Source organism: Hylobates moloch, unplaced genomic scaffold (assembly GCF_009828535.3).
Source record: "Hylobates moloch isolate HMO894 unplaced genomic scaffold, HMol_V3 SCAFFOLD_5, whole genome shotgun sequence".
NCBI classification, from domain to species: Eukaryota; Metazoa; Chordata; class Mammalia; order Primates; family Hylobatidae; genus Hylobates; species Hylobates moloch.
Window position 1 is genome coordinate 103,059,327 of NW_026652280.1, and position 27,268 is coordinate 103,086,594.

The 27,268-nt window shown below is 43.8% G+C and overlaps 2 pseudogenes; both read right to left on the minus strand.

Annotated features, from left to right (window-relative positions):
* Positions 1-5,608: 5,608 nt before the first annotated feature.
* LOC116469423 (small ribosomal subunit protein uS10-like) lies at positions 5,609-6,653 on the minus strand (annotated as a pseudogene).
* Positions 6,654-6,903: 250 nt separating this feature from the next.
* Positions 6,904-27,268, minus strand: part of LOC116467929 (neuroblastoma breakpoint family member 6-like) — a 37,897-nt pseudogene continuing 17,532 nt past the window's right edge.

Here is a 27,268-nt window from a genome sequence, read left to right on the forward strand (position 1 = left end):
TTATTATCATAAAAACAAGTAAATTTTAGCAATGGTGTGGAGAAACGGGAACTCTTGTATATTGTTGGTAGGAATGAAAATTGGTTCAGCCATTATGGAAAACACTGTGGAGGATCCTCAAAGCATTACAAACAGAACTACCAAACAACCCAGCAATCCAGCTTCTGGGTATATAATCAAAGGAAATGAAGTCAGTATCTCAAAGAGCTATTTGCACCCCCATTTTTATCACAGCATTCTTCACAGTAGCCAGGACATGAAAACAGCCCAAGTGTCTGCCAATGGTGAATGAAGGTCACCTCAGAACTTACACCCACTAGGAGGGCATGTCGAAAGCAGGCCCACGTAGCCACTTTTACAACTTACTTCTGACCAGAAAGGCACCACCACCTCGACTGCCCAATGGATAACTGCCTGGGAGCAGGGAGACCCCGTGTCCTTGCTCGCTTCCCCATTTACCTAATAAAAATATCCACTTTTTGCTCCAAGGGGAAGTGAAGCATTTAAAGCAGGATGTTTTGTGCTTCTTCCCCCAAGCTACCTTTGGAAATAAATTCACTTTTTTGTAGCAGGCCTCATGCTTAACTGGACTCTACATGCGGTGAGCAACTAACCTGCTTTTGGTTACAGAATGAGTTTTAGAGATCTAATGTTAGCATGAGGGCTATTGTTAATGCTGTACTGTATACTTAAAGTTTGCTAAAAGAGTAGATCATAAGTGTTCTCACTACACTAAAAAAGGAACTATGTGAGAAGGTAAATATGCTAATTAGCCTGACTGTAAACACCCTACTGTAGGGGTAAATGGAAGCCCTGAAGGGAATGGAGCCATTAGTTCATTATGTATATGTATATCAAAGCACCCTGTTGTAGACTTTAATAATATACCATCTTAATAAAAATTTTTAAAAGATTACTTTAAACAAACATTAACAATACCATTAAGAAATATGAACTACATAGCAAAAGATGTGAACCCCTGTACACTGAAGACTACGCAATACTGCTGAGAGCAATACAAGATCTTTGGAGGCCAGGTGTGGTGGCTTATGCCTATAATCCCATCACTTTAGGAGGCCGAGGCAGGTGGATCACTTGAGGTCAGGAGTTCAAGACCAGACTGGCAAATGTGGTGAAACCCCATCTGCACTAAAAATGCAAAGAATTAGCTGGGAGCGGTGGTGGGTGCCTGTAATACCAGCAAGTCAGGAGTCTGAAGCAAGGGAATCATTTGAACCCAGGAGACAGAGGTTACAGTGAGCAGAGATCATGCCATTGCACTGCACTCCAGCCTGGGTGATAGAGTGAGACTCTGTTTCAAATACAAATTTAAAAAAATAAAATAAAAAAGATCTTTGGAATGGGAGTTATTTATTCTTATTTTTCAAGGTTCCTTTTGCTATTTGGGGATACCTGCAATTTCTTCTGAATAAAAAGTTCTGTTTTTTTTTTTTTTTAATTTCTGAAAAAACAGGCCACTGGAATTTGAATAAGATTGCACAGAATCTGTAGGTTGTTTTGAGTTGTATTTCCATCTTAACTATATTAAATCTTCCATCCATGGACACGGGATGTCTTTCCATTTATTTAGTTCTTCTTAAGTCTCTGTAAGAAATGTTGGGTAGTTTTCAGTGTACAAATATTTAACCTTCTTAAATTTATTCCTAGGTACGTTATTCTTATGGGTGCTATTATAAATCAAATAGATTAATTTTCCTTTAAGATTTTTTTCGTTGCTAAAGCAATTGGTTTTTGTCCGTTTACTTTGTATGCTCCAAGTTTGACAAATCAGTTTATTACCTCCAGTAATGTGTGTGTGTGTGTGTGTGTGTGTGTGTGTGTCTGTGTGTGTGTGTGTTATTTGATATTTTCTCTATATAGGATCATGTCATCTGCAAATTGAGATAATTTTTTTCTTTCCAAACCATTTTTGCTCACCTTCATTTTTGAAAAATATTTTCAGTGGGTATAGAAATTCTAGGTTGACTTTTTTTCAGTACTTTAAAGGTATTGCAAACCTCTTGTTTGTAATGTTTCTGTTGAGAAGTCAGATGCCATTCTTAGATTTAGTCCTCAGGATTTAGCATGTTTGTTCCCCTTTTACTCCTCTTAGGATTTTCTCTTCATCACTGGTTTTGATCAATTTGAATATGGTGTTCCTTGGTGCAGTTTTCTTCATGTTTCTTGTCCTTAGGACACATTATGTTTCTGGGATATTTGCAGTTTATGGTTTTTATGAAGCTTAGAAAGCTTCCATCCAGTATGTTTTAAATATTTTTCTAGCCATCTTACCCACTCCATTCCCTTCAGGGATTCCATTTACCCCCATAGTAGGGTGTTTAAACTTCCCACTGATGGGCTTTTTATGTTTTCAATTAATTTTTCTCTGTGCGTTTCATTTGTGTTAGTTTCTACTACTACTTCTTCTAGTTCATTAATCTTTTCTTCTGCAATGTTTAATCCAGGGTATTTTTTTAAACTTCAGACTGTAAATTGTAGTTTTCACTTATGGAATTTGATATTAAAAATATCTCCCACATCTTCACTTAATCAAAATTATAATAACTGCCCTAATGTCCTTGTCTGCTATTTCTAACACGTGAGTCATTTTCAACTGAATTATTTTATTCTTCATTATGTCTCATGTTTTCCTGCCACTTTGCCTGTTTGAGATTCTGGGATTTGATGCCAGACATTTGATGTCAATGCCCAAATGCGTCTAGTGACACAACTTGGACTCAGTGTCTATGCACACCAAAGCTTGTGCAGCAGGAGAGAGAGAAAGAGCAGAGGTGAGCGTGCCACACATGGGGGTAGGGAGTACCCCACTTGTGCTTGGGGCTTTCCTCTGCCTCATTGAAAAAATATGTGTTCCTTTTCTTTTGCATAAGACCTGCCCTATTTCAAGCCCTGTCCCTCCAATGATAGGACAGTCCTCTCTCCAGTCTCATCCCCTCCAATGGATGGACAATTGTTCAAAACAATTCAGGGGAGAAAGCATTGTCTTGTTAACAAATTCTGCTAAAAAAACTGGACATCCATAGGCAAAAATAGAAAAAAATCCACAACAGATGCTTGCAAGGTTGCATAGAAAAAGGAACGCTTTTACACTGTTGGTGGGAGTGTCAGTTAGTTTAACCATTGGGAAAGACAGTGTGGCTGTTCCTCAAAGACCTACAGGCAGAAATACCATTTGACCAGTAATCCCACTACTGATCATATACCCAAAGGAATATAAGTCATTCTGCTATAATGATACATGCTGGCATATGTCCATTGCAAACTATTCAAAATAGCAAAGACATGGAAAGAACCTAAATGCCCATCAATGATAGACTGGATAAAGAAAAAGTGGTACATATACACTATAGAATACTATGCAGCCATAAAAAGGAACAAGATCATGTTCTTTACAGGGACATGGATGGAGTTGGAAGCCATTATCCTCAGCAAACTAACACAGGAACAGAAAAACAACACTGCATGTTCTCACAAGTGGGAGCTGAATGATGAGAACACATGGACACATGGTGGGGAACAACACATAATGGGGCCTGTTGGGAGTCAGGGTTGTGGGGACAGAGAGCATCAGGAAGACTAGCTAATGGATGCTGGGCTTAATAGGTAGGTGATAGGATGATCTGTGCAGCAAACCACCATGGCACACATTTACATGTACATCCTGCACATGTACCTCTGAAATTAAAAGTTGAAGAAAAAAAACAACAAAAATTTAAAAATCCACTTAAATCTCCATACTTGGACTAAAAGTAACTCAAAGTTGATTACAGAACTAAATGTAAACTGCAAAACTAGAAAACTTACAGTAGAATACATGAAAAAATCTTCATGATGTGGAGTTAGGCAAAGTATTATTAGTTATCACATCAACACAAACTATTAAAGAAAACACTGATAAATTCAGCTTCATACAAATTAAAAATTCTTGGTCAGCATCAGACACTGTTAATAGAACAAAAAGATAAGCTACAGATTGGGAGAAAAATGTGAAAATCACACATATCACAAAGGAGTTGTGTGATGGTTAACTGTGTGTGTCACTGTGACTGAGCCCCAGGGTGCCAGGACATCTGGTTCACCTTTATTCTGGGTGTGTGCTGGAGGGTGTTTCTGGATGACATTAACACCAGAATAGGCAGACTAAGTGAAGCAGATTGCCCTCCCTGTGGTGGGTGGGCCTCATCCAATCAACCAAGGAGAAAAGGCCTAATGAGAAGGAAATGCTTTCCTGGATATCCGCCTTTCCATCTTAGGAATTTCCGCCTCCACAATCTCATGTCCAAATTTATATACACACACACATACATGCCATATACATATACATACATGTATATTAATATATATGTACACACACATTACATAGGTTAAGTACGAAGTTTTGTAGTTTTAAAAGTTCAGCTATTCAGTGATAATTGTTGAAGCTGGCCAGTGATTATAGGGGTGCTCTATTACATAATTCTGTCTCCTTTTTTATACCATTGAAGTTCTGCCTTTGAAGAATTCGGATAGGATAATAGCTGAATTTCAAACTAACTCTTAAAACTTAACGAATTAGTGGTTTCCTAATTGAAATTAACGAGTGCAGAGGAACAGAGGTGCCAATCTCGGAAAGGCAGAATTGCTGGGAGAGGGGGAGGCCTGGACAAAGGAATCATCCTGTGGAGATTCGTGGTGAAGAGAACGAATGAAGTAACTGACAGAAATTAGAGGTCCTGGTAGAACAAAATAGAATCCCAGAATGAGAACACACATCATGCCTGTACCCAAAGTGAGACAATATTTCCTAAAATCTCAAGAAAAATCATTTTTGGCAAGTACCTTATATCCAGTGATGTGATCCATGTACCGAGGTAATGGGAGAAGGTGATGAAGCAAGCAAAACTCAGTGAGACCTGATTCCCTCATGAGGATTCTGTTAAGGATGAATTCCTCTGAACAAGTGATGCCTAGGACATGCACTTTTGCATAGCTCGTGAGCATATATTTAATTGTGGATCTAAACCAAAAGCCAAGGTGGAGACAAGGTGGGAAACACAGGCTGTCACTGGTATATGCTTGAGTTGAACTAACACTGTAAGAAATGGCAGGTAAAGAGGTTAGAGAAGAGGAAAAGAATGTATTTGATTGTCATAGTGACAAAAATTTGAAGTTGGAAGATATAATTTAACATTTATAAACCATATATTAGAAGTGTGTCAAGTTAAAAGGGGACTAGTGATGTTAAAATGTCTTTAGCGCACTGTTAAACATAAGCTATACAACCCATCCTAAATAAACAAAAGGCACACACAAACACACAAAGAAAACAAATCACATCGACAAGGAAATACAGTAAATACACTCTACAACATAGGGTAAATATAGACTAAAATATGTAAGAGTTTAGGTATAAACAAGGAAATAAGAATGTTTTTATTAATCCATATTCTTATCCACCAAAACCAAACATAATAGTAAAAGCTTAAAATATTATATGTAAAAAATCCACTAGGCCAGAGTGATAGGCAAAAACCTTTTAATTAAACAGATTTAAAACTTAAACATTCTTTTTTTAACAGCTCTTAATCAATTTATTAAAATAGTGGACTTAAGCATCTGCAATGGTGACTTCCACCTCAACTTCTGGCTCAATACTGATGGAAGTAATCTGCTTAACAATCTCAGAAGGACTCTGCAAGTCAATGAGTTGATTGTGGATTTTCATCTGCAAATGATCCCATGTCTTAGAACCTTCACCACAAGGAGTTTTTCTTGTTGTGATTCTCGCAGTCTTGGTAGGCATTTGAACTGGTCCTTTCACTTTGAGATTCTTTTCCTTTGCTCCTCAGATCAAGTCAGCACACACCTCCTCCAGGGATTTTACATTGCAGCTGATTAGAGTGATTTGAATTCGGTGAATTGCCACCTCCGGCTCCATGGGTGTTTTTCTGGTATCTTCAAAAGCCATGGCTGCTACGCAGCTTCCTTACCGACTTGTTCCTCCGTGAGAGCGAAGAGCGGTGAGCCAGGAACAGGATCGTGATACCTATGACCGCGTCTTCCTCAAAGAGCAAAACTTATATTCTAACATTAATAGACTAAAATTAATTTGGGATGAAAGTTAAAATTTGTGCAGGAAATATACTTTTTATGACAGAATACCAGCAAAAACAAGTATATGCTAATCATTGAGATAGAAAATTTCCAATGTACAAACATAAATATAATAACTGACACAGGCAGGGGTGATTAACTGATGATAAAATGTTCAGAGGAAGATCGTTAGAATACACAATATTGATACTTTTTCAAGCCACTTTCCAAATTAATTATAAATAAGGTGTCTTTACAAACGAAAGCTCTAGACCCCTCCTTAACCAAGTGACCAGTCCTAGTATCATGATAATGGTGATGGACAAACTGGACCTTCTCTGCCTGCAGATGGGCTGACGTAGGAAACTCACAGTAGTGACTCTGCAGTGTTCCCGGCAAAATGTTTAGGCTGAATTTAATCATGAGGACATTTTCAGACAACTTCAGAAAGTAGACCGTTGGTCTAGACAGCTGACCTGTCCTCTACAAACAAGTCCATGTCACCACAACCAATGACAACAACAAAAAGATGAGGAAATACTTTGGGTTTAAAATAACTAAACAAGTGTAGAGCTACATTATCTTTCTACTCTTTTTAAACCCAAATGTCTCTTCTCCTTTTTGTTGTGTGATTCATGGTGACATGGACTGTGTGAAGGAGACAGGTCAGTTGTCCTGCTCAGTGTTCTACATTCTGCAGTTGTCTGGTGATTACCTCCTATGAAACTCAGGCTAAGCATTTTCAGCAAGAACACGGCATTGTTCATACTCTGCACCGGCAGAGTCCTAGGTGACATGCTGTCTCCTGCCAGCAGGTCCTGACTCCTGTTCTCTCTCTACAGGATAGGAATTGAGAGAAGAAGGGTTACGGCCTCTGAATGCTGTTTGTCCATCTGAGATTGGTCTCTTTAGGTACTGATCACAATTGATCGCAGTTGGAGGGGGAAGGATGTGGCTTCTCAAATCAAAGGGGCCTAGTGGGTTAAAATCATCAAGAGCATTTCGTGGTCTTAAGTTTACTCCTCAGCAAAGGATCCTTGTGGTGTTGGGTTTGATCTTGAACTTGTTTTGCTGTTTTATTCTTTTTCATCAAGTGAAAAAACTACTTTGATGACACCCTTTCATCCTTTTCATCCTTTCAGCAGTATTTGGTATCTGTAGGGGAGAGGGAGAAAAACATCAAATGAGCATCTTTGTCTGGTCCTGTCTGGCTGAGTCTGGAGGGACTGCTAAGTGGTGATAACCCAGGGGCAAACTGAGCTCCTGCTAGGAGGACCAGCTGAAGGGTGAGCCTCAGGCTGGTAGAAGTGGCAGGTGCAATCCACAAGTGAGAAGAAAACCCCAGAACTTCCAGTCAGCCTGGGGTGCAGAATGTAGGGACCCCACCTATGCCCTACCAGCAACTGGTAACATCAGTACCTTTCTTCCTGATTAGCTCTGTTTGAAGCAAAGCGACTGCTTTTCACACCTCCCAGTGAGGATGTGCTCGGCATCAACCATGCATGCTCAGAAACAGAGGGCTGCAGAAGGAGAGGACCCTTTGCAGAGAAACCCACCCCCTTACACCTCCATGTCCCAGTATTTTAAAGGAGGAGTGGGAGGGCCATGGAAAGAATCCTGGATGTGAGAAGTAGCAGGGACCTCAGACCACATCCACGTCCAGTTCTGCCTTTCACAACAGAGGATCAGTAATGCCACAGGGCTAAGATTAAACTAAGGCCACATGAGTTGCTATTGACCACCTGGGAACTACAGCCCAGCCTCAGGCCCTTTCAATAGCATTTGGAAGGAGGGAGAAAAAAGACTCCAGTCTGGAGGTCTCAACAGTCATGAGAGGCTGTTGGGTCACCTTGGCTAGGACAGGAGTAAAGTTTTACAAAGAAATATGATTTCATTGCTGCTAGTTTGGTTGGTTACAAATAAAACATGAAAAAAGAGAAATATAATCATAAGTATTCTTTTCAAGGGGCTCAGGAAAGAAAGGAAAAACAAGAGAGTCTACATGGAGTTAGCAAAGAGAGAGTGAGGATTGTAACCCAACTTATTTTCCCAATTCCCTGAAGTTGATTCCACACCTAGTTACACCTTAAGGCATTTTAGCAACATTCTCAATATCTAGACCAACAAAACTCTGAAGGGAGAGGGACTCCCAAGACAGTAGCAGTGGAAACAGAGCAGAGTTCAGAGAGCGAGGAGCAGATGGGAATGGAAGGTCTTGGTAGGGCGGCAGCCCGTGAGACACAGAGGTAAGACCAGTCAGACGTGACAGCAGCTGCTGGAGAGAACAAATAGGGAAGAGAAAAGCAGTGGGAGAATGAGATGTCATCATAGACAGAAATATGGAGCGAGTGCAGCTAACAGCCATACATGTGATTACCTTTGTACCCTAAGCTTGCAGGCCAGGGAATCTGTATGCCAGTCTCCACTTGCTGAACAGCAGTTTCCTTTTGATCATCTTCAGTTTCAGGACACTTGAGGCATGAATGTGGCCAATGACTTGATGCTCATGTGTGTTGTCACCTGAGCCTTCAAGAGCATCACCTTCCAGCTGGGGAGGGTTCTTCATTCCAAGGGAAGGCTCTAAACCCAGCTCTGAAAATGAAACCACATCCAACAGCATTCACTGTCATCCATGATCTTACTGTGACTTTCTCATCCACCCAAGAGGAACATCAGAGAAGGAAAGTGGCCTCGGACAAGAAAGTCCAAGGGGCAAAGGGAAGCCGAGAAAGACATTTTGGTATTTTCTGCATTGTTGATTTTTCATGCATCACCCAGGAATTACAAGATTGCCAGGAGGAAAAGGTGATCCCAATTGACAAACATATTCGAGAAACTTAGGATTAATAAACACAAATAGCTTCCAGGTAGATAAGGCAAAGGCAAGGAAGTCACACTGGATACAGGCTGTGTTTTGGAAGAGAGGAGATTCTAAAAATTAAGCAAAATCAACGTTAAATGAACATATGAAAGAAAAGAATTGGAAGACTAAACGTGGGATATTGATGAAATGATCATACAGATATGTATATTGCATATATCTACATTTCATTAAAAATACATGCCAAATATACATAATGTATATGACAAATGACATAAATGCATATATTTATATATAAAAATCTATTGGAAGAAATTATTACATAGGGATGTGGAAGATGTAGAATTAACATTATAATCACTAACATTATAATCTGGTCCATTGAAACTGGAAAAACATTAAGAAAAATAAGACAAATGAGAGAGAGAAGACGTGGTGAGAAACAAATGTCCTATTAGACAGCAGGGAGAAGTCATCAGGTAAAGGAGAATGAAACAAAAGGCATTCACTCTGTCCTCTTGCCTGGAGCCTGGTTAGTGCTCTGGACTCCTGGGAAAGCCAGCAGGTGAGAGTGTTGGAGCCAGCGGGGTGAGTCCTGACTGGGGGTGTGGGAATCCATGGAGAGGCAAAGAGACATCAATGAGAAATCAGTTTAAATACTCGAAGTTATCAGAGCACGTGTCAGGGACTACGCATCTTCCGACACTCACTGAGCGTCTTCCATGTGTCCTCTCCACGGACAGATGGTGCTCATTACCTCAGGTGACCCTCCCTCCTCCTGAGGATGTGGGTCTCCTTATTCCTCAGCTGAGGGCATTGCCTGACAGATGAGCACCAGGCAGCCTCAGGGGCTCCAGGAGGAGACATTGAGTGGGACGGAGAGTAAGGATGAACACAACCCAGGGTTTTAAGGAAATCTGAGCAGAAGTGGATCCCTGGGAGAAGGAAACTGAGGACATGGCCGTGGACGTGAGTGGAGATGATGAACTAACTGGAGTTTCAGAAAAGACACAGATTTGTACACTTTCCATGAGAAGGTTGCCCTTTTATTCCTTTATTTCAAAACGAGGGGAAGAAACAGAGCAAGAAGCTGGATATGTCAGGAGACTGACTTGTGGGCCCAGGGTTTGCACTATTACTGAATGTGCCTAATAGGTTGTTACTGAAAGTGCTTGATAGGGGAAAGTTGACTTGAAAAGGGATGCTGAAGAGGAAGAAAACTGGCAAAAGAGACTTTCTAAGACAACACAGGAAGAGGGGTCCCTAGAAAGTAGAGATCCTAACAGTTACTCTTCCTCAGATGAAACTGCATGTGAAGTCACTTCCTAAGTGCTAACTTACCAGAAAGATAACAGAATTAGATAACATCTATTCATAGATTTATTGAGCAATTTTTATTGAATTAGCCCTTTGGAAATTATCATAATTAATGTTATCGACAATAATTGAATGTAGATATTATTTTTAGGTCTCTCAGGTGGCAGAACTGAGATGTAAAGACCAACACCACAAACGACTTGGCCGAGGTGAATAATGAGTAAGGGTTAAAACCAGGACCTGAGAGCAGATTTGATCCTAAACCCCAGGCTCTTTCTCGCCTCACTGGGTTGGAACGTTGTGGATTTCTGCTTGACTCAGAGGGAGCACAAAGAGACCCCATTGCCTCCTCCCCCACAGCACCATGATCACCAACACCCGCATTCGAGCTTCCTGGTCCCCTTTCCTGCCCTACCTTGGAAGGGCCATTGGTTTGCAGGATCAGCGCTGGCTGTGAAGCTGCAGGTCGTGGAGGAAATGCCCCGCCTGGCTAAGTCATAGCCACAGTCAAACCCTTGATCTAGTTGCAGTGGCAGACAATTGGGCACCAGGGTTCCTGGCTCCAGCTGTGCCTGTGAAGCCTGCACCTCTCTCAGGTGGTGGCTCAAGTCTCCACTCCAAGACCCATAAGGACAGGCCACCTGGGTGGCAGCTGAAAGGAGAAGGGGCATCAGTAGGAACGCTCTCACTTTTCCCTTTCTTAATCATGCCCAGAACACCAATCCCTGGTGTCCTCACCTCTGAGGTGAGCCACCCAGTGATCCAGGCCACCAAGACAGACATCATGTAAATGGGGTGATGTCACCTTTCCTGTCTGTGCCTGGGGATGCTGAGATGGAAGGTACCCAGGCTGGATGGCCCTGAAGTGAAAACCCCCCACTTCAGCCCAGAAGGCTTTGGATTGGCTAACAAGGCCATGTCAATTATTCTGTTATTATTAATCTCTATCCTGCAGCCTAGAAAGAATGTTCTGGAGAGCCTTCAGAGCATAGGAAATGCTGTTTTTCTCAACACACAGGAGTATAAGAATAGGGGACGACTCAGAGCCTCCAGGCTTTGGGAAGGAACCATAGGAAAGGGTTTTGGGACACTGTAGACCAGCAGTCTCCAAGGTTTTTTGCCCCAGGGCAAAAAATTATCATGGAAGACAATTTTTCCACAGACCAGGAGTGGCGGACGTGAAAACAGGGGGATCATTTTGGGATGAAACTGTTCCACCTCAGATCATCAGGCATTAATTAGATTCTCATAAGGAGCGCACAACCTAGATCTCTTGCATACACAGTTCACAGTACGGTTTGCGCTTCTATGAGAATCTAATGCCACCGCTGATCTGACAGGAGGCGGGGCTCAGGCTGGAATGCTCGCTTGCCAGCCACTCATACCCTGCTGTGTGGCCTGGTGCCTAACAGGCCCAGGACAGGTAACTGACCACAGTCCCGGGGGTTTGGGGCCCCCTGCCATAGACCAAATACTACATGAGGCGAACCTTTTAGAGTTCTGAAACATTTTGAATTTCCATTGCCTATAATTGTTTCACCACCTGCCCACACATATACATCTTACTGCCATATAGTAGGTGTCTGCAGCCATAAGCAATGTTGTAGAGGGACCCAGTCCCTTCACGGACACTTAGGGGCCACAGGTGTTACAGATCAGCATGTGTTCTGTAGGGACATAACACTGAGCACAATCCTCATCTTACCCACTCCTCCAGTGGGGTCCGGGCAGCACCCCCTCATAAAAATTATTGCTATTTCCACAGGGAGAGGAAATCACACTCTCAGAAAGTGAACTAAGGAAAAACTTCCAGTGGCCTCACACCAGTCCAGATGAGTCTCAGAAGAGGGACGGGGCCCGCAGGGCCTGATCCACGTTGCTGCAGGGCTCCTCTCTGTCTTCCTCTCTGCACATCCTCTTTCTCACCAAGGTTTCTCTAAGTTTTCTTTAAAATGCCTTCCATGTATCTGTTCTCCTTCATCTTCCTGAGAGCACACTGTATCAGATTCATCACTGATGCCTGGCTTCATACACGCCCCCAACTGCTATCTCTGATTCTGCCATCTTCACACTAGCAATTGTCTCAGCAATTTTATTGCCAAGAAGTCCTGTTCTTTCCACGTCCCTACTCTGCTTCTGAAAACTCTCCACTGCCTGCTGTGCAACTCTCCCCCCTCGCCCTGCCTTTGTGCTCCTTCTAACTTCTGCCCCACCTTCCTATCCTGCATCACCTCCCAACACTCCCTCATACAGATTCTTCCCTGGAGTCAGGCTGGCCCCTCCCTGGCACAGACCTGCATGGGGTGCCTTCCAGCTTCTAGGTCTTTGCCCCAAGTCTCTCGCCCTGCCTCCTATGGCCTCTTTAGTTGCTAAGGGCACAGTTTACTGATCATTAACCATCACTTAGGACATTCAATGCGACTTCATGGTAGTTCATATTGGACAGATGGGGAAACATCTCAAAACAACAAATCTGGTTGGGGAAGGCTGGTCAAACCCAGGCTTCCCGTTCTTGTTCTCTGCATATGTTATTTAGAATCAATGTCTAGGAATATTTTTCATTCTAACTACTTAATTTCATTAGGTCTTTTCATCTCTCTTTTTCAGAATACTAAGTCTTCTTAAACTTATATTTTGAATATTGTTTGCATTTTCAGGAGAAAACAAAAAACTTGTTCTCTAACTTCTGAAGTTCTGTACATATTATTAGTTGAGCAGGTGGGGAAAAGTCCTCAATAAGTGATCAAGTTATCATTTAGGTTGTATTCTCACTGATTCTACTGTGACTTTCCCTGAAGTGAGAGGATGGGTGGAGCACATCAACTCTAGCACCACTGCTGGGGTCACAGCTGTGAACAGTGCAGACTCTTCACAGGTTATCATCGGAACCCACACACAGATGCCTCCTGGTATAACTGGGACAGTGCATTCATGCATCTCAGCCTGTCTGCATGGATGAATGTGGCCTCTCCTGGCCCATGTTTCATGATGCCCTGTCAGAGCTGGCCCACATCACAGGCATCTCATTTCTGAGACATGTGTCTGAGCATTTCCCTTCCTCCTCATGGGAGCCTGGTTCTGGCTGGGATCTGAGACAGAGCCCAGTAACTTTACAAGGGCTCCAAGACTGCCATGTTGAGAGCAGAAACCCAAGTGATACAGGGTAAGAAGAGACCAGCACCTTTCATTCCCTGGAGCCTTCTGCAGGTTCCCCTGGAGGGACTGGAGGAGCCACTGGTTCTGCTCACAGACAAAGTGCACCAAGGTATTTATCACTGGGTTATGCACGTGAGGGGCTACAGGACTTCTTTGTACCAGACCAGCAAATTTTGTGTTTCAGCTTGAAATTATTTCCAACAAATTTGCTACAAAGGGAAAAGGCTTGAGCATTCATCCTAGCTCAGTCTCTGAGAGATCCCACTGCAGAGAAATGATAGCAACTGCACCATGGAATCAGGCAGACATGGAGCCCATGTTCTCACTGTGACTAGCCGGGGCATCCTGGGCAAGCAAAGAGAACTTGCTGAGCCTCATCATCCTCAGCTGTAACATGGAGATGCCACTGCCCACTTGCGAGTGCCCCATGAGCACTGAATGGGTTATAGCAAGGACAGAGCTTGCTTGGCAAGGGGCAAGGCATACAACAGGTGCAAGGGCGATGTGTATTTTATTTCATTTTATGAATTGCTGTGGGCCGGGTGTGGTGGCCCACACCTGTAATCCCAGCACTTTGGGAGGCCGAGGCGGGCAGATCACCTGAGGTCAAAAGTTCAAGACCAGACTGGCCAACATGATGAAACCCTGTCTCTACTAAAAAAATACAAAAAAATTAGCCAGGCATGGTGGCAGGTGCCTGTAATCCCAGCTATTTGGGAGGCTGAGGCAGGAGAATCACTTGAGCACAGGAGACAGAGGTTGCAGTGACCCGAGATCATGCCACTGCACTCCAGCCTGGGCAACAAGAGTGAAACACCCCTGTCGTGGGGTGGGAGGACGGGGAAGGGATAGCATTAGGAGATATACCTAATGTAAGTGACGAGTTAATGGGTGCAGCACACCAACATGGCACGTGTATACGTATGTAACAAACGCACGTTGTACACATGTACACTAGTTCAAGTATAATAAAAAAAGAAAAAAAGATAAAAAAAAGAGTGAAACCCTGTCTCAAATAAATAAATAAATTGCTGTGATCCTACAAAAGCCTTTGCTTCTTTGAAACTCAAGGAGAAATGAAAAACGGGCTGGGCATGGTGGCTCACGCCTGTAATCCCAGCACTTTGGGAGGCCGAGGTGGGTGGATCACCTGAGGTCGGGAGTTCGAGACCAGCCTGACCAATATGGAGAAACTCTGTCTCTACTAAAAATACAAAATTAGCCGGGCATGGTGGTGCATGCCTATAATCCCAGCTACTCGGGACGCTGAGGCAGGAGAAGCTCTTGAACCCGGGAGGCGGAGGTTGCGGTGAGCGAAGATCATGCCATTGCACTCCAGCCTGGGCAACAAGAGTGAACTCCGTCTCAAAAAAAAAAAAAAGAAAAACAGGAAAGAGGATGCTTCCAGCAGGAAAGGTGCTTACTGATCAAAATAGAATGGAGGAGAAAAGTTTCAGTCACTACTCTCATGACAAAATATTCAGGTGTGGGACACTACAGAGTTACTTGCTCCTTCTACAACAGTTTTGATGGGTAAAACTAACAATCCACATGAAATTCCCAGAATAATGCTACAAAAAAACAGAATGAATGAGAAGAAAAGAAAATTGTTTTTTTTCCTTACACACCCTATGAAACAGCAACCTCAAGGGGCACTTGCTCACAGGAGGGGTTTGCTGGAGATCATGCTAATGGGAACCACTATGCTTTGCTCATCAGTTAGGCCAGCACCTGATCAGGGACACTAGTTGTTGATGGCTTACATAGGAATATAGCACTGAGACGACACATGATTGAGACTACAAACCCACACATGAAAGAAACCACCGGGGCTCTACAGAGGATGCAAGCCATGGCCATGCATGGAGGAAGGGACACTAACTGCCTCAGTGGAGGGAAGCCACCTCAGAGGATGTAGTAGAGAATCTGGCTTAAAACACAGGAATCATGAAACAGCCCTCCAAAATAATGGGGGAAAACTGCCGGCACAGGTGCATGGCCAGAGAAGAGAGAAGGGCGCTGCTTAGGATATATGATGAGAAGGGCACTGCTCAACATAATGTCTGAAAAGAGAGATTCCCTATCTTAAGGAATGAAGTCTGTTATATAAAATTCTCCAGGTGAGCTGTTGTGACCAAGAGTATGCAATGATCCCTCATCGTTCCCCTCTCTGGCCTGTTTGGATACCTACAGCCTGCTCTTGTGAGAAGGGTTCGGGTGACAGAGGAATCACCTGGCACAAGAAAAAGGGGTTCCACCCATTGAATGTCTAAGCTTAAAACTGGATCCAAGAACCAGATTCAGAACACTCTGAATTTGGCCGGGCGCAGTGGCTCACGCCTGTAATCCCAGCACTTTGGGAGGCCGAGGTGGGCGGATCACCTGAGGTTGGGAGTTCGAGACCAGCCTGACTAACATGGAGAAACCTCATCTCTACTAAAAATACAAAATTAGCCGGGCGTGGTGGTGCGTGTCTGTAATCCCAGCTTCTTGGGGGGCTGAGGCAGGAGAATCACTTGAACCCGGGAGGCAGAGGTTGTGGTGAGCCGAGATCGTGCCATTGCACTCCAGCCTGGGCAACAAGAGCAAAACTCCGTCTCAAAAAAAAAAAACATTCTGAATTTACAGGGCCTGGCTGCAGAGATGATCCATCTCACCTGCACAAATTAGAGGAAACAATATATAGAGGCTTCCTGCAAGAACAGTGGAGCTTTGTGACCTTCAGGCTGGAGTATTCACAGGCTACCTCCAGAGCAGAGCAGGCAAGCTGATCCTCCAATGAGGATAATGTGCTGCTATAAGGCTGCTGGCAATCAGACAGGTCATGGGAAAGTGAAGGAGTCAAGTAAACTTCATCCAGAGAGTCCTGTGGGACATCCTGCTCCTCCACCTCTGGCAGCTCTGGGCTCAGCCTGGTGGGTGAAGAACACAGAAGATAAACATCAAAGGGAAGAGAAACCACAGTGCCCAGCTAGTTCTACAGAGCGGCCAACAGGAGGGGCCAGAGGAAGCAAAGGAAAGTCCCCTCCGAGAGAGAACAATCCTTCTCTATCTCCAGCAGGAGAGAGGGAGCAGCAGGTGCTCAATTCCCTGGGTAGACAGTGAGCTGGAAAGGAAGGAGACGGAACGATCCCTGTACCAAAGAGCTATGACACAGCACATGCGACAGGACCTTGTGTCTTCATAGACTGATAGAGTTTTACCGTGACCTAAACATCTCTTGTTCTCAAAATTTTAGCATGATATAAATTATTTGTATTCATATCCCTGCTCCCAAATATTTGCAAATATAAAGGGAAAGAGGCAGACATCAGATGAGCATCTCAAGTTCACTTTAAGCCAAAAAGACTTAAAGTGAAAAGGAAACTGCAGAAAATGTGACTGATTCGTTCAACCAAGTCAACTGAATAAAGACTAGTACAATTTTGAAGGAATTAACAAGAGAAACAAATACAGGTGTAAAATGAAAAGAGGCAACTTTATTAATATTGACCAATAATATTAATATTAACTAATATCCTGCTTAATAATTATTCCACATTGATAATCTTAACATTGCTAATATGGCTATTTCATGGTTGGCTGAATGAATGAACAGGTATGTTCTGTTTTCCCTGCATCTGGCATCTCCAGATGTCAACAATAAGTTAAATGTCCACAATTACTCAAAGTTACCTGGGGCATGGTGAGTCTTGATGTTCTTCCTCTTCTTGATCCTTTTCAATTTCTGCAATAAAGTCAGACAGGGACAGACGCATTAAGATGATTCCCCTATTCATGTAACAATCCACTGTCCAGTCCTAAAACAGGAACATCAGTCTCCTTGGCATGAGAAGAGGACACCGTGACAGATATACTGCATGAGGCCTGAGGGTCTGTCATGATAGAGATTCCTTGGTTTTCATCCCTGAGCCAACGGGTCAAAAATTCCTATTCTCTCCATGGGGAGTGCTCCAGTCTGAAGCACTTCCTACCACCAAATGCCCCCACATCAAGTGCCTTCTCCAACACCACACGGCAAGGAGCTTCATCTCATTTTGAAAAGCAGTCGTAAGTGTTCCCACATTTGAATGCTAAAGACACTTGCAAGAGACAACTTGCCTGCCTTTGCAGATAGAGAGGGAGAAACCCAGGAAGGATAAATCAATCACTCACCGACAGTTACTAAGGACATTGCTGAAGATAAAGCCTGGGAACCTCCATTCTTAGTCCAGAGCTCTTTTCACTCTAACAAGCGCCCTCCTGTCACAGCCTCCTTCTTGTCCTTTAAAACTGGAGAGATGCTGCCTCTTGTTCCAAAGACCACCTTCCATCAAGGAAGGAGGGACATCTGCAATACTATGACTTCCAATCCCATGGGTTTCCCATCTCTGTTCTTACCCAGGAAGTCCTGGTCATGTCATGGCCACATATGTTTAGTGGAAAAAAACACCACCGATAGAACTGTCATTGTGGAGGTATGGAGGTCTGTAGCTTCTCATAAGCCTGGGGTTTTGTGTCATCAGGGCCTGTGGCCACCTTACCTGGGCTGAGTTTGTGGATGAGGTTCTCTGTCAGCCTGCAGCCCTTAGCCAGCTGCTCTCGGATATCCTGCCCCTGGGAGTTGTCAGGCTCATCTGGAGTGAGGAGGGCCTGGAGATGCTGATTCAATGAGCAGGAGGCATCTCTCCCTTCCTGTAATCTCTTCCTTAACCGGGCCAGCTCTCGTGCCTGAGAGTGAACTAGGACTTTATACTGCCTAAGGTGAGACAGTAGAGAAAATTTAATAATGGAAAAGGATGAGTGATCAGTTCTAATACTGCAACAGAGATCTCTGAGACAATGTCCCCAAGGAGACCTCCAAGCAGAAGGTCAGCACATGTTTGGGGAAATGCCTGTGGCCAAGACAAAAAGAAATTTTTTTATAGGCTTCCTCTATATCAGAGAGTGCAACTGAAATATCCTCGACAATGTTGCATTCATATTTCTCTTCTGTAAACAAACGTAGGTCTTTCTAAATCAGTTTCAAAAAGACATCCTTTCAGTTCCTCACTTTGGCCATCGACATTTCCATGTGAAAATACACATAGTGTATTTTGTGGTGACTGGATACAAAGCCATGTACAGAAATGAGGCTAGGTGCAGATGGGGCGAATTGAAAAGACGAAAGAAGAAAAGAATGACAGGGTCGAGAAGGCAACACTGATTGAGTGAAAGAATGAGAAGCCGCAGTCCATCAGGAGGTGATTCTGACTAAGGGTAAGTGGGGTGGTGATGGCACACCATTTTGAGTACACTGAATGCTGCTGGGTGGCTCCCACTCCTTTGGTTAATTTTGCGTTATGCAAGTTTCACCTCAACAGTTACTTGTTTGAAAAAGAGAAAACAAGGCTCTGAGAAACAACTGCAACCCATAACTTATTATTATCCTTGTTCTCTGTTTGATAAATATTTGGGTGTCGTGAGCCTGCCATGGCAATTCCTGCCATTCCCCTGGCCCAGCTTAGCTCTTACTTCTCCCCGCTGAGCCGCTGTACTTCAGAGATTCACACACCTGCCCACCTGCCTGCCCCCACGGGGCCCCCTCACCTGAGCTCCTCAGCTTGCCCGAGCTGCTCTGCAAGCTTCTCGTCCTTGAACTGCAGCTCATCCCTCAGCATAGATTTTATGAGGTCTTTGAATTCTTCATACTCTGAGAAAAGACAGACACGCCTGCCTCAGTGGAAGGTTGGACATGCTGCTGTGGTCACTGCCTACAGGGCAGGAGGCGGGTCCATCCCAAGGACAAAACTGTCCCCAGTACCAGGCTCTAGGCAGGGATTTCCACATCTTTACTCTTCGGTCTCCCGACTTTCTGGCATCTGAACCTCCAAAATTTGGAGATGAAGAAAGAGAAACTCAAGGGCACACCAACTAAGTTGACAAGATGATTCAACCACAACGAAGTAGAGTCCGAATTCACAGCCCCTGAGGTCTGACTCTGAATCCTGGGCCATTTTCCCAAGCCTTGCAGCCTCTGCTGTAAACACGGCACTGGGCCATGAAGTGATTTTCTGTAGAGTCGGTAAGGCCCCTAGGACAATGGGACTGACAGTTTCCCTTTTATTGGGAATTTCAAGCACAACTGTGTCAAAGATTTTAAAAATACATCTGGATAAATTACATAAAATATGAGGCATAAGACCATAAGGCCATGAAGGAAATATGCCCAAATACTAATCAAGTTTTTGTTAAGTTAGAAACAGTAGAATGAAGAACTAATAGTGTTTACTCTGTGCCAACAACTGTTCCAGGAGGTTTACAAGAAATAGGTCATGTAATCCATTGCAGCAATTTACAGAGGTAGGTATTATTATAGTACCCTATGGATGGATGAAGAAGCTGAGGAACAGAGAAGACAAGCAACTTGGGTGGAGCCCAGGACACTGGCCTGGGGTCCCTGCTCTACACACTGCTACCTCCACAAAGTCTTGGGTGCCATCTTTCTTCCTTTTTAGGAACAAGAGCCAATGCCCTAGGAAGCAGGACTTCCCTCTCACAAGGGTACTCCCTGCTTTTGATGCTGTCACTTATAGATACCACAGGTTCTATTAGGAGCAGAGTCCTCTTTAAGCTCCTCAGAGTGGATACTATGTACTAACACCATGTTTCCCCCAGGGTCTCCAGAACAGAGCTTTACCTATTGGGCCTCAACAGAGACTTGAACTGAGTGGGAGTTCATGAGTCCCACATATTTAGACCAACAGACTAGATGCTACTTGTCTGCAGAATCTTTTATGGTACAGAGAGGATTCTAGTAACACAATTTAGCCTCTTGCCGAGAAAACAGGTGGTGCTGTGCCTGTGTCAGAAATCAAGAACTGGGATTTTTAACTCTAATCCCACCCTCACCTGACTGCAAACATGGAAAAGTTGCTAAATACTTTCTGCCTCTGTCTTCCATTTTTAACAAAATGTTAAAATACCCATTTCTATTTTCCTAGAAGCATGGGAAAGATGAAATTATTTTTGATGGAGAGAGCATTTAGTTTCTCAGAGAGAAGACAGGACATCATTCATCACTTTCGTGATGGTGAGCCTATCGAACTTACAGTATTTCTTCTGCCAGTTGGCCAGGAAGTAGGCCACTTGAGTTATAAGAAATTTCTCTTTGATGTTTCTGAACTGCTGTTTGTTCTCTGCTGGTTGGGGGCACAATTTCTCGTTGATTTCTCCAATGTTCATCTCTTGTCTTCTCACTGGATGAAGGGCCGGCAGATACCACCATGCTGATGTTTGTGGCAGAAGAAGTGGAGCCAGGGACTGGGGAGAAGAAACCCAAACACATGATGGGTTAAAAACTGGTGAAATCAAATAGGTTTAATCAGGACTGAGGGATGTCAGTAACTAAAATTCTTAGCTTACTGTTGAGAAAAACATGATCACTTCACAGCACTTTAGAGTCCTTAATCGCAAAAACAAGGTTTGAGACACCTGAGCTCAAAGCTGAAGGCATTGCCTGTAGCTCAGACTGACAAGAGTGAGGGAGGTGGCAGCCAGCGTGCCAGGTAACGGTCTGCAGTTGCAATAACAGAATTAGAAGGTGGGGGTGTCATGGAATCTTAGGAGCCCTGCGTTCCAATTGCCCAGGCTTTGCTGAAACACAGGTGCCCTGGTCACACCTGAGGTCACCACCGATGGGGGCCTTTCCTTCAGCATTCACTCTCAGTATATGTGTACCCTTGTGACAATGCCACAGACCCATCTCTTTCCCAATACATCTAAGCATCTTCCTCATTGTTCATCTCTTGTGTGTATAAAATCATCAAGGCAGAAATAGTTTTCCAACAGGTTATATTTTCTAAATGGTAGTCATGAAGTCAGTCACTCCACCTTCTCTCACGTTAAAATAGAATTTAAGGCTTTTCCACGGTGTAAGATATCAAACTTTTAAACTGCCATGATATCCTGTGGGTCTTCTGCAGTTTTTTCTGTATCCACTAGAAAGTGAATGAATAATTCATTTTTTTAAAATGTTTTCTTTCCTGTCTCAGTATTCTTCTTGCTGCATCCCATTGTTTTGTTGATTTCTTTTTCTTACTGGGGCACCAGCTTGGCTTTTCATTACATTTAAGACCAGTCTGACATTCCTACATCCAAAGCTCTTCCTCTATGTGGGATGATTTGTTTTTTAATGTGACTGAACACTACATTTCATACTTGTCACTTATGGATGTCATTCTGGGCCCACAAGAACTCTTTTCAAGGTATCAAGTGATCAAAATCGTTTATATAGGGAGCTCCTGAAAACACGTGTGACCATCTATCTTGGGAAGTCTTGCAAACCTGATACTATTTTGTTGTTTTCCTTTAGTTTTCCCATATATTGAAAAGAACAGGGCCATAAGCAGTTCTTACGGAATATTGCTTGATAGATATTTTTCTGAGTTGGACTAACACAACTGATGTGTGGTTGCTTTCCACTAACAGAACATGGCAACATCAAGGTCACGGTCTTGGTGTTAGTAGTTGGTATTTGGTGATCCTCAGTGCTGCTGTGCAGTAGAAGGTGAGTTTGACGTGAGAGGAACGAGTAGGGGAGAGTGATCCCCTGAACCACCTCCTCACTTTCTCAGCTTTCATTCCCACCTAGGTTTTGTGAGCCTGGAACTTGAGAGACTGTTCTGTAGCCCGGGTCTCCTCAGTTTGGCTGCTGGACTTGCCTGAGTTGAGGGTGCAGTGGGTGTGACCCTGGGCTGCCCAGCATTCATGTGGAAGTGAAGGAAGAAGGACTGGATCAATCCCATTTGAAAGCATCCCTCTCTACAGCCCCCACCATCCTCCAACTATACTGCATAAGGATACTGCTTTGAGATGTATCAAAGGCTTTAAGTCAATGTATTTCCTGGTGCCTGAGAGACCTGACATTCTGTGGCAGAATGAAAATCTGTCAAGTTTTTTTCATGTTAAATATGATGAAACTGCAGGATCACAAAGTTATGTGGCTTACTTGAGGTCACACAGGGATGAATTTTGAGCACTGCCAATAAAAGCAATCACAACAATTATTCAGTAATTATTCATAGGATCCATAAGTTCAGTAAATATTCATATAATTATTCAGTAATTATTCATTGACCAATTCGTACCAGGCATTTTGCTCAAAACTGTGCACATATTTGGACATCATATCTTCATCATAATCCTTAAGGTAATGCTATTATCCATAAGAATCAGCTAAGAAACCTGAACAAGAGGGATGGCTAATCATGTATTTGGCCATATTTCTACTTTTTGGTTTTTGTGATGCTGGAAGAATGACCAGAATGAGTCACGGGAAGAGTATTCATTTCTGTATTATTTCCCAGGACAGAGGTGTGCCCTACTAGTGTACTGGGACCAAAATTCAGAAGTGTCTGCAACCTTGCTTTAACAGTATGGGAAATAACCTCTATCACCTGGAATTTCCCTGGAACTTTGGAATATGCAAGAGAAGTATGAGACCTGAGTCTTCCTTTTGCTGTATTTAATTCACTCTTCTGTGGAATACCAATGATTCTCACTAAGACTTTTGCCTTTTTATAATCACAATTTATGTTTCATGAGGAAGATTTTACTGTTAGCTCTATTTAGAAAGAATAAATATAAGCTATGGTTTAGGTTTTATGCCCTGGACTTAATATTTTTCTGTTTTCTGTTTTGAGATTAAATTCTCATGTAAATAGAAAAATACTTGTTATTACTTATAAGAGCAAATTAGTTATTGGTTTGAGTTTTTGAAGTCGAAGCACAAACTTTTGATTTTATCTTTGTTTGTCGTCATCAGAGCCGCTCATTGTCTCTTGGTATGACCTGGCCGTGCCCCTGCACTTACCCTTGTCCTGCTGAACCATCTCCATGCACTGTCCAATTCCAACAGTAATTTGAGCTCCTCCCAAGGCTCCCTGAAATAGGCACAGGGATCAGGATGTCAGACACATTCCAGACACAAAGGCAACCCATACTGTAGAGTGAGCAGCCGTTTTCCCCCTTCCCTGAAGTTGGCAGTGGTGTCCTAGGACAGGAAGGAATTATTTCCCTTTTACTAGGGGGTCTGTTCTTCATGTCTCAGTGCCTCTGATCTAGTGAACACAACTGTCCTGAACATCAATGAACTTGCTAAATTTCTGGTTTCTTGCTAGGAGGCTAGAATAGATTTATAAGACTTCCTTACTTACCCATGATTGCTGAAGTCTGAATTCTTAGCAGTATGATTCCTTTTCTTTTGCCCCCACCCCGGTAAATTTTTTGTTTTTTATAGAGAGGGTTTCACTGGTCTCGATCCTGACCTCTGATCCCCCCCCGGCCGCGTGAGCCACCGTGCCCGGCCGATTCCTTTTCTTATAAGGAGCAACTTAAGGAAGATTGGCCCCATTGCCATGCAAAAAGAAGTAAAGTTAATTTCTACTCAAAGCAAACTTGAATTTGAAACTAGGTCTTCCACTGTTTCAAAGCTAGACTGTCACTGCCTCAGGCATGTGTCCTGAAGGGCTTGTGTCTCTGCTCTACTCCGGATAAAGTTATTTATCATTATGGCAAGTTATAATTAATTTGCCATAATATAATTAATTATCAAGATAAAGTTATTTATCACAATGGCAAGGACAAATTTAGAAGACTTATTAAACTTACTTCTTTATTTCCCCAGCTGGCCAGGAAATAGTCAGTAGCTACTGTTATCATTAGTGTCCTCTGAATACCTTGGCTGTGTTAACTGCTTTGACTCAACATGGAGCTGAAGTGTTAGCATACTGTACCTTGAGATGCTGAAACATGGCTGAAGTCCAGGGTCACTGGCCCAGGACAGGTCATCCAGCTGTTGGAGACAACCAGAAGGGGAACCAGGCCATCCACTGAGGTCATCTCATGTGGCATGGGCCACTGGTTCCAATGAACCCACCATCACTACACTTCTCATGACTCACCGGTCAATAGACTGAGAATTCTATGAGAGCTGAGATCATATTTTACTCATCTCTGTGTTCATGGTTCTTAGCTAAGGGCCCAGCACAGAGGGGCCTCTCAGCAGTGTTCATCAATGATTGAGTAAAAGTGATTGCAAACCTCCAATCCTCTCACCTACATTTCTGTCCCAAATGTCTTGTAAGGATGCTCTTTCTCTCAGGATGCTGCAAATACCCTTCCCTGGAAAGGCACCTACTTTACACCATGCATGCCCCAGGATCCTCCCCTGTGGAAGCTCAGAGGAAGACTGGTCTGTCCTGAAAATTTTCTCTTATGGTTCCCCCTGTCATTAGGAGCAATGTCCTTTGACATAACCTCCCATCCTCTGGGCTGCCACAACACCTCAGTTTGGTAGAACTACCATATTTTTTGAAATGATCTGTTTGTGTTCTCCCACTCACTGGCTTGAGTTCCTTTGGAGGGCCATTAAATATCTGAATCCCAAGTGCTTAGCACAATATAAAGAAAATTAAATACCCAATAAATATCTATGAGAAACCTCCCTCAACTGTAAGGACAGAAGAAGATTATTAGTATCATTGCTTCATATACAAGCAAGGGACACTTACTCTGGCACCTGACCTAGGGCAGAGCTGTTTAATGTAAAGAATGGATGTCTCCAAACCTTCTCCCAGCCTGGTTGTTCCCTCTAACCCACACTGACCTGAAGAGCATCCACTGCTGCGGCAGCCCCAAGGTCAAGGCTCCTGGGTCTGGGGCGGGGGCTCATGGTTGCATCCTCCCCCTCTTGAAGTTGCTGCTGCCCCTCACTATAAACCAGCTCTGAGCCAAGAGAGTAAGATTCTCTCTCAGTCCCCACTGCTCAGCTCACACTGCTCCCTGAGAGTCTGGATGATGATGGGCATTGCCCATTTCCCCTGAAGCCTCTGACCCAATTTGTGCTTATTCTCCCCTTCTTTGGTTTTCATTTACCAATGGCTTGTCCTTTGTGGTTATTCTCATCCCCTAAACCTGCTGACTTTCTTTCTTACACCTGTTCCCTCAGTTCTGGGCTTCCAGGGTGTGGACTCAGCTCAGGCTCCTGCAGGAGACACACAGAGGCAGGTCTCAGCTGCAGATCATGGGCAGCGTTAAAAACCATCTCCGTTCCTCAGAGACTCAGAGAAAACACAGCAGGAAGGGACCTCAGAGAGGAACAATAAGCCCCTACCTTACTGACAAGGCAAGTGAAGCCAAGAAAGACTAAGACGCTCCCAGGCTCCCTCACCGCATGGTGGCAGCAGATAGACCACACAAGCCTTGGTCTCAGCCTCCCTGCCCAAAGCACTTAACTCACCCTCCAGGAGCTCACTGCTGCGTTTCAGAAAACTTTGGATCAAAAATAGCAATTTCCACTGTGAGAACAAAAATAGTGAAAGGGCCTTTCCTTGGACAAACCCTTTATCACGATTCTGTAGTCCTAGTATTTATACGCGGTCAGTTGTCATTCCCTGGCTGGTAGATCGGGGCAGGGAGCACATAAGGATTAAATAGTGCTTGACACAATCCTGCTTTCCCGGCCTGGGATCTCAGCCCCTCCATTCTGCTTCAGAAACTTTCCTCTGCTGTAACTGCTGTAACTGCTGGAGAGTCCAGGCCCTCATGTAGGTAATTTCTTGATGAAGATCCCTGTTACTTTCTTCCTCTCTTGAAGGGCAGAGATTGGTTCTGGGACTCTACAGTCCTAGGTTTTCTTCTAAGCCAGCCAGATCAGCTGAAAGCAATCATGACTGAAAGAGGTCAGGTCAGCGAACAGGGTCCCAAAGGAGCAGGGGGTCACAAGGACAGCCCCTCATGGAGATAGTCAGGACCATGACATGGGCAATATCTGACCAATTCTGCTAGGGAGGATGCACCAAGGATTAAGGGGAGGATGCTGCCATAAGGAGAAAGGTGAAGAACCAAAGGAGTTCAAGGAGGAGGAAAATACAATGATTTGAATAAAGATAGAAAGAAATGCAGAGCCCAGAGGCAAAGCCCCGTGTCACACACACACAGAGGGTTAGTTCCAGGCTGTGGATCCTAATCAAGAAATTCCTGCTGGATTTTGCTCCGCCCCATTTCAAAATGGTTTTGGATCGGTGACTTTGTTCCTTCCACTTTCCCTCTTTTTGAACAAGAATCATTGTTATTCTAGAGAATTGCTTGAACCCAGGAGGTGGAGGTTGCAGTGAGCCAGAGTTGCAGCTCACCGCAACTTCTGCCTTCCTGGCTCAAGCAATTCTCTGCCTCAGCCTCCCGAGTAGCTGAGATTACAGGCACCCACCACCATGCTCATCTAATTTTTTGTATTTTTAGTAGAGATGGGGTTTTACCATCTTGGCCAGGCTGGTCTTGAACTCCTGACCTCGTGATCCGCCTGCCTCGGCCTCCCAAAGTGCTGGGATTACAGGTGTGAGCCACCGTGCCTGGCTTCTACTCTTGATTTTATATTTTCACATGCATGTATGCTAATCCTTGTAAGCATAAAAAAGTAAAAAAGCACAGGACTACAGTAAAATGTTATACTCACCTTTATGTGAGTACTGCAAGGGCCGTTCCAGAGCCCTTGCAACCTGAAAAGATAATGAAGGGCATTTCAGGCAAGTGAGGAGTGTCTCGTCAATGTTACCAACCAAATTTCTGAAAGAAAAAAGATGGTAAAATACTTAATTCCTGGCCGGGCACAGTGGCTTACGCCTGTAATCCCAGCACTTTGGAAGGCCGAGGTAGGTGGATCACCTGAGGTTGGGAGTTCAAGACCAGCCGGACCAACATAGAGAAACCCCGTCTCTACTAAAAATACAAAATTAGCAGGTCATGGTGGCGCATACCTGTAATCCCAGCTACTCCGGAGGCTGAAGCAGGAGAATCCCTTGAACTCGGGAGGTGGAGGTTGCGGTGACCCACGATCGTGCCATTGCACTCCAGCCTGGGCAA